Source organism: Camelina sativa, chromosome 1, assembly GCF_030686135.1.
Source record: "Camelina sativa cultivar CO46 ecotype springtype chromosome 1, ASM3068613v1".
NCBI classification, from domain to species: domain Eukaryota; kingdom Viridiplantae; phylum Streptophyta; class Magnoliopsida; order Brassicales; family Brassicaceae; genus Camelina; species Camelina sativa.
The window spans coordinates 26927678-26934326 of record NC_141880.1 but is presented as its reverse complement, the minus strand read 5'-3'; the positions used below and the strand labels follow the sequence as shown (position 1 = coordinate 26934326).

General features: G+C 40.4%; 1 non-coding gene across 1 annotated transcript; it reads right to left on the bottom strand.

Moving 5' to 3' along the window:
* Window positions 1-236: 236 nt before the first annotated feature.
* On the bottom strand, window positions 237-343 carry LOC147950464 (small nucleolar RNA R71). The gene has a single exon (XR_015565103.1). It is a non-coding gene; the product is annotated as a small nucleolar RNA R71 (small nucleolar RNA).
* Window positions 344-6649: the final 6306 nt, after the last annotated feature.

Here is a 6649-nt window from a genome sequence, read left to right as displayed (position 1 = left end):
TTCATGGGTTGCCAATGGAGGATCCACTAGATCACCTTGATGAGTTTGACAGAATATGTGGCCTCACAAAGATCAATGGAGTGAGTGAAGATGGATTCAAATTAAGGCTCTTCCCATTTTCTCTTGGAGACAAAGCTCACCTTTGGGAGAAGACTCTACCTAGTGGAGCTATCACCACATGGGATGCATGCAAGAAAGCTTTTCTGGCCAAGTTCTTCTCCAATGCAATAACTGCTAGGCTGAGGAATGAGATTTCTGGGTTTGCTCAAAGGAATAATGAGAGCTTTTGTGAAGCTTGGGAGAGGTTTAAAGGATTCCAAACTCAGTGTCCTCACCATGGCTTCAGCAATGAGTCACTTCTAAGCACCTTGTATAGAGGAGTGCTTCCCAAGATAAGAATGCTTCTTGACACAGCCTCTAATGGCAACTTCCTCAACAAGAATGTGGAAGAAGAATGGGAATTGGTTGAGAATCTTGCTCAATCTGATGGCAATTATAATGAGGACTATGATAGGACCATAAGGAGCTCCTCAACTGATCAAGAGGACAAGTATAAGAAGGATTTGAAGATGGTCAATGAGAAGCTTGACAAGATCCTCCTCAGCCAATCCAAGTCCATTCACTTCATTGGTGAAGAGGAAGCTCCAGTTCAAGAGGGGGAGCCTGACTTTGCTGAGTTGTGCTACATGCAAAACCAGGGAGGATTCAAAGGCTACAACCAAGGAGGTTTCAAGAACAACAATCTCTCTTATAGGAGCACCAATGTGGCCAACCCTCAAGACCAAGTCTATCCACCTCAACAACCTCAACAGCAACAAAACTACATCCCCAAGCAACAACACCAAGTGTTCCAGCCCCAATTGTGTCCCCCACCAGGGTTTCAGACTAACCAGGGCCAGGAACAAGACTTAAGAGCAATGATGCAACAGTTGTTGATTGGGCAAACACAAGGCAAGATTGAGGAAGCCAAGCAGTTTGCTGAGTTGAATCAAAGGCTCACATCACAGTACAATGATCTGAACATGAAGTTTGAAGGTCTCAACTCCAGAATGAAGTATATGGAAAGTAACATTGCCTCTACTTCAGCTCCTAAACCCAACCAACTCCCTGGAAAAGCTGTTCAAAATCCAAGGGAGTTCACTGCAAAAGCCATTCATATCTCTGATGAGGAAGTCACTGAGGACAGTGAAGTCCAAGTTTGGGGGAATTCATTAGTTACTGAAGCCCCAAGTGACGTTTGTGCAAAGCAACTAGAGTCCGTTATTGCACTCGACCAAGTACTCGAACAGCCACTCGACCGAGTGCATGCTCGAGTGGTCGATCGAGTTGCAGACTCAGAAGCTGTCAAGCCTGCTAAGTACATTCCTCCTGCTTACAAGCCACCTCTTCCATTCCCAGGACGTTTCAAAGCACAAAAGATTAAGGAGCTTAGGGAAATCATTGAGAGAAAGGAGATGATGGCTAAGCAACAAGAGGAAGAGAAGGTTTTGAAGGAAGTGGTTGTGATTGAAGAAGCTGTGGTTGAGGAAGTGTTGGCCATACAAGAGATCACCATTGCTTACCAAGAAGAGGAGAGGGACCTGCCTTGGAACAGTATGATCCATATCCTCTCTACAAAGACTTTTTGCTTGATTTGTCAAAGAAGAAGGCTGAAGCTCAAGATGAGAAGGATCTTGAGGACCTTGGAGGAGTTATCATTCCAATCAAGCTTAAGGATCCAGGTCCATTCTATCTGCCTTGCACTCTTAGCTATCATCACTACAACCAATGCCTTTGTGATTTGGGAGCTTCAACAAGTGTGATGCCATACTCCATAACACAAAAGCTTGGGAGAACTGATTTCAAGTCCACCAACCTTCATATATCTTTAGCTGATGGGTCAAACAAGGAGATAGTTGGAAGGTTGGAGAATGTCCCAGTCAAGATAGGGAAGGCAAGGGTTCACACTGATTTTGTGGTGTTGGAGATGGACAAGGAATCTGAAGATCCAATCATTCTTGGAAGGCCATTCCTAGCCACTATTGGAGCAGTTATTGATGTCAAAGAGGGTCTTGTGACCTTGAACATTGCTGAAGATATAGCCATGAAGTTTAACATCTATAACCCAACCAACCTTCCTACCATTGATGATCAACCTTTTACTATCAAGGACAAAGGGGGTCAAGAAGGTTCAAGTGGTGAAGCAACTCCAAAGGCTAAGCTCTCCTTTCAAGATGATTCTGTGGAAAAGCTTAAGAGGTCAGTTCAAGAGTTGACTAGTATGGTTGAGGATCTTCAAGTTAAGCTGAACAAGAGGTCCTTAAGGAAGGCAAGACCAAGGCTCAAAATCAAGAAGAAACATGGTTTGTGTGTTAAGGGTGAGGTGATCAAGGATCAACTTCACAGTGATCAAGAGGTTCCAGGGAGGATTTCATCACCTCCTTGGTATCTAAACCAAGTCTAAAAAGGACATCAAAGTCAAGCTTAGTGACTTTAAACAAGCTCACTAGGGAGGAAGTCCCTAAGGTATCCTTTGTAAATATGGTTTATTTTCCTTGTAGTTTTGATGTGTTTTCTTTTATATTTGTGTTGGACAGGCCTTTAGGTGAGAATGTAGTTAGGTAAGGAGAGATTTAGACTTGGAGAAGGAGACTCGCAAGCCCACTCGACCTACCCACGAGAGGTACTCGACTGAGCTGGGAAGGAATTGAGGCCCATTTGATCTTCAAATCGCTAGAACGATCAAGTGGAGGGAAGAACAAGAAGAAAAATTTTGAAATTTCAAAGTTTGGTCAAGGTGCTCGACCGTGTACAGTCAAGTGTGGGGTCGAGTGTGGGGTCGAGTGGCAGCAAAAAGCAGGTCAAAGATTCCCATTTCAAATTTGAATGGTATGGACGCTCCACCCTTGTCTCTTTGTCCCCTTAGCTTCTTTATATAGACCTTGCACGAAATTATACCTCTCACATTCTCTCATTTGCTCAAAACCATTGAATTCAAGTTTTAAAGTCTCTCTCATAGCTTATCTTTTGCTCAAGCTTAGTTCTTTCAAGTTTTTGGTTCACTAACCTATTAACTTTGAGCTTTGAGTCTATTCCCTTCAGTTCTATTTGAAAAATGTCTTCAAGAATCACTAGGAAGTCTCAACAAACCGCTGCAACCTCCATGGAACGTCATGATGCTAGCCTTGAATCAAGAGGAGAAGCTGGAAGGGTCACTCGACGCCCCACTCGATCATGCACTCGACCGAGTGGTGGTTCGAGCAGCCGGTCGAGCCAGATGCCGCGTCCAAGGAGAGAGAGAGTTGAGGAAGATCCTAAGAGGACTGAAAGTGAGGAGGAAAGGGAGTCAACTCTCAATGAGTTCATGAGGAGACTTTAGGAGGGGAATGTGTTTAAGAAAATTTAAAGTCTAGTGAAAGAATGTGAAGAATAAGGTTGTTTAAAGATGGTTCTAGTTAAAGAAAAGAAAGAAAGGAAAGAGAAGTCTAGCAAAATGCTTATATGTCTTAAGAATAAGAAGAAAAGAGAACCATAGCAAATAAGTAAGAATCCCCCATTCCACTAGAAAGATCAAATAAGAAACCTCTCCTAAGACTTTAAAACCAAAAGAGAAAAGGGTGAAAAAGAAGAAAAGAAGTTAAAGGGTAGCACTAGGACCAATTAGGTTTAGATTGATAGGATAAACACTTTGGGTACCTTTGGGTAGACAAGGTTTTGTTCTTGTATGTGTCTAAGTGTTCTTACCTTTAGCATTCTTCTAAAGCTCAATTCATTTTTAATGAGAGAACCTTGATATTGATAAGCCCTACTCTAAAAAGAGACCATCATTGTCTCTAAACCATATTGATAAGCCCTACTCTAAACCTTTTAACCTTTTAAGCATTGCATAGAATTGATTCATGTTCTCTAAACCTTTAGGAGCTGAGATCCCACTTTCAAACCTCACCTACCTTCTTTTGTCTTGATTATTTGCTTGAGGGCAAGCAAAGACTAAGTTTGGGGGTGTTGATGTTCATATATTTTACCTTGTTTTCCCTTAGTTTATTCACAACTTTTGCATCTTTTGCTATCCATTTAGGCCATTATTGTGTAGCTTTAGGACTAATCATGCATTAGAGTATAGTTGCATTGCATTTGCATCTTTTCATGCATAAACAGGTGATTTTGGAGCTTAAGGAGCATGGAAGCAATGCTGAGGAGAAGTGAAGCTGTCCTGAGGAGAAAACAAGAAGAGTTAAGGCTGTAGAATCAAGGTCCGGAGTCCAACTCGACCGCACCACTCGACCGTGTGCTGAGGAGGACTCGACCGAGTGGAGAATGCACGAGAGAAGACAGCTCGACCAGCCACTCGACCGAGCACTGGTCGAGTTGACCGAGCCGTTGACCACTTTGACTTTTTGTATTTTTAGGGCTTCCACCTCACCTCCTATATAAGGCCCTTGTACTTGCAGCCACCAAAGAGTCCAGCTTTTTACAGAGTCTAAAACCTAGTTTTTACCTTTTTTAGATATTATTCCTTTTGCACTTTTATTTTATTTTTTTTAGATCTTGTACTTGTTTGAGAGAGAAAGACTAGATTCTTATATTTTGTTTGTTTCATAACTTTCAAAGTATTAAGATTTCGAGTTTTATTCCTTCATCAATATTGTAGATCTCTGTTTCATCTCTCTAATGATGCAAGTTTCATTATTTTCTGGGTTTTTGACATATTTCACCATGTGTTCTTGTGAGTAGTTTGCTTAGGACCTTGAGGATGGGTTAGGCTGGGTTGATCTTGTGGTTTGTTTGATTTGGTCAAGCTTGATTGTTGTAGATCTCTTCTAGGCTAGATGATCTTAATGCTGATCCTATATCTGAGAAGGTAGGGTTTGATTTCAAGCATCTTAGCATCACACCAATGTCTAAGGAGCATAGATAAGGCTAGATCTAGCGCTTACCATTAGGCTTGCTAAGAGATTAGGAGTCTTGTTTGGTTTGAGATGTATTGCTTAATGCCTGCTTGTGTAGATTCTTTACTTTGTGAGAACAAGTCTAGAATTGCATAGGGTTGATTGTTTCTTGCCATGAGAGTGGATTAAACATGTCTTAGAATAGTATGTCTAGAGATCAGCTCAATGTTTGCTTGAGATTTGTTGACCAAGTTAGATAACCACAATGATTAGCTCAACCCATGAATCCCTCCTCAAGGCCTTCTTTGTTTATTGAAATCCTAGTCTAAATATCATTGCTTGCTTGTTGTTTGATTAGTTTTAGCATTGCTCTGTTTTTCTTGTGTTGCTCTGTTTTCACGTTTAAGTCTAGCTCGACCACGTACTCGACCTACACTCAGTCGAGTGCTGCTCGAGTTCATCCCCAGAACTTGTGTTTTTGATTTGTGATTGTCTTGTTTCATTCCTGTTTCATTTCCATTGCATTCACGTAGTTTCCTGTTCATTACTTGTCTTGCATTAGTTCATTAGCATAGTTTCTATCTTTGTTCTAGTTTCATTATAGCTTTAAGTTGTTTGTTCTATTTGCATTTAGTATCCTGTTCTAGTTGTTTTTACTTTCTGCATTTCATATCTCATTTTAGGATTGTTAGTGACAAACAATCTTTACAATTGGCTTGACTTAGACTCATATGCACATCTTAATTGTTCACAATCACTCAGATAGGATTGACACCTCTTATACTGCAACTGCATAAGGGGAATTGAAACACCCTGACTTCTATTCATTCCATACATCATCATTCCATACATCATTCATTCATACACCACAAAGAAAGTCAGTTTCATTAGACAATACTTAAACCCGTTTTATCCCAAAAACAGGCATAAACCGAGAAAACATTGATTCTAAGCAGTTAATAGTTTTGTTACTGTTTCTAGGGTCAGAATGTGTGACAGTCCAATGCATTGGACTAAATGTAAGAGATCGAGATGAATTTGGAGTGTTTAGACAACAATTAAACCCGTTTTATCTCAAAACAGGCTAAAACCGAGAAAACATTGATTCGAGGCAGTTAACCGCTTTCTTACTGTTTCTAGGGCCAGAATGTGTGACAATCCAATGCATTTGACTAATTGTAAGAGTTCGGGATGAATTTGGAGTGTTTAGACAACAGTTAAACACGTTTTATCCAAAAGAGGCTTAAACTAAGAAAACAGGCTTAAACCGAGAGAAAACATTGATCCTAAGCAGTAAAAAACTATGTTAATCTTTCTTGGGTCAAACACTTATGTAACAATCCAATGCATTTGACTAATTGTAAGAGATCGGGTTGAATTTAGAGTGTTTAGACAACACTTAAACCCGTTTTATCCCAAAACAGGCTTAAACAGAGAAAACAGGCTAAAACCGAGAGAAAACATTGATTCGAGGCAGTTACAGCTTTCTTACTGTTTCTAGGGTCAGAATGTGTAGCAGTCAAATTCATTTGACTAACTGTAAGAGTTCGGGATGAATTTGGAGTGTTTAGACAACACTTAAACCCGTTTTATCCCAAAACTGGCTTAAACCAAGAAAACAGGCTAAAACCGAGAGAAAACATTGATTTGAAGCAGTAAACAGCTATGTTACTCTTTCTAGGGTCAAAATATGTCACAATCCAATGCATTTGAGTAATTATAAGAGTTCGGGTTGAATTTTGAGTGTTTAGACACCACTTCAAACCGTTTTATCCCAAAAC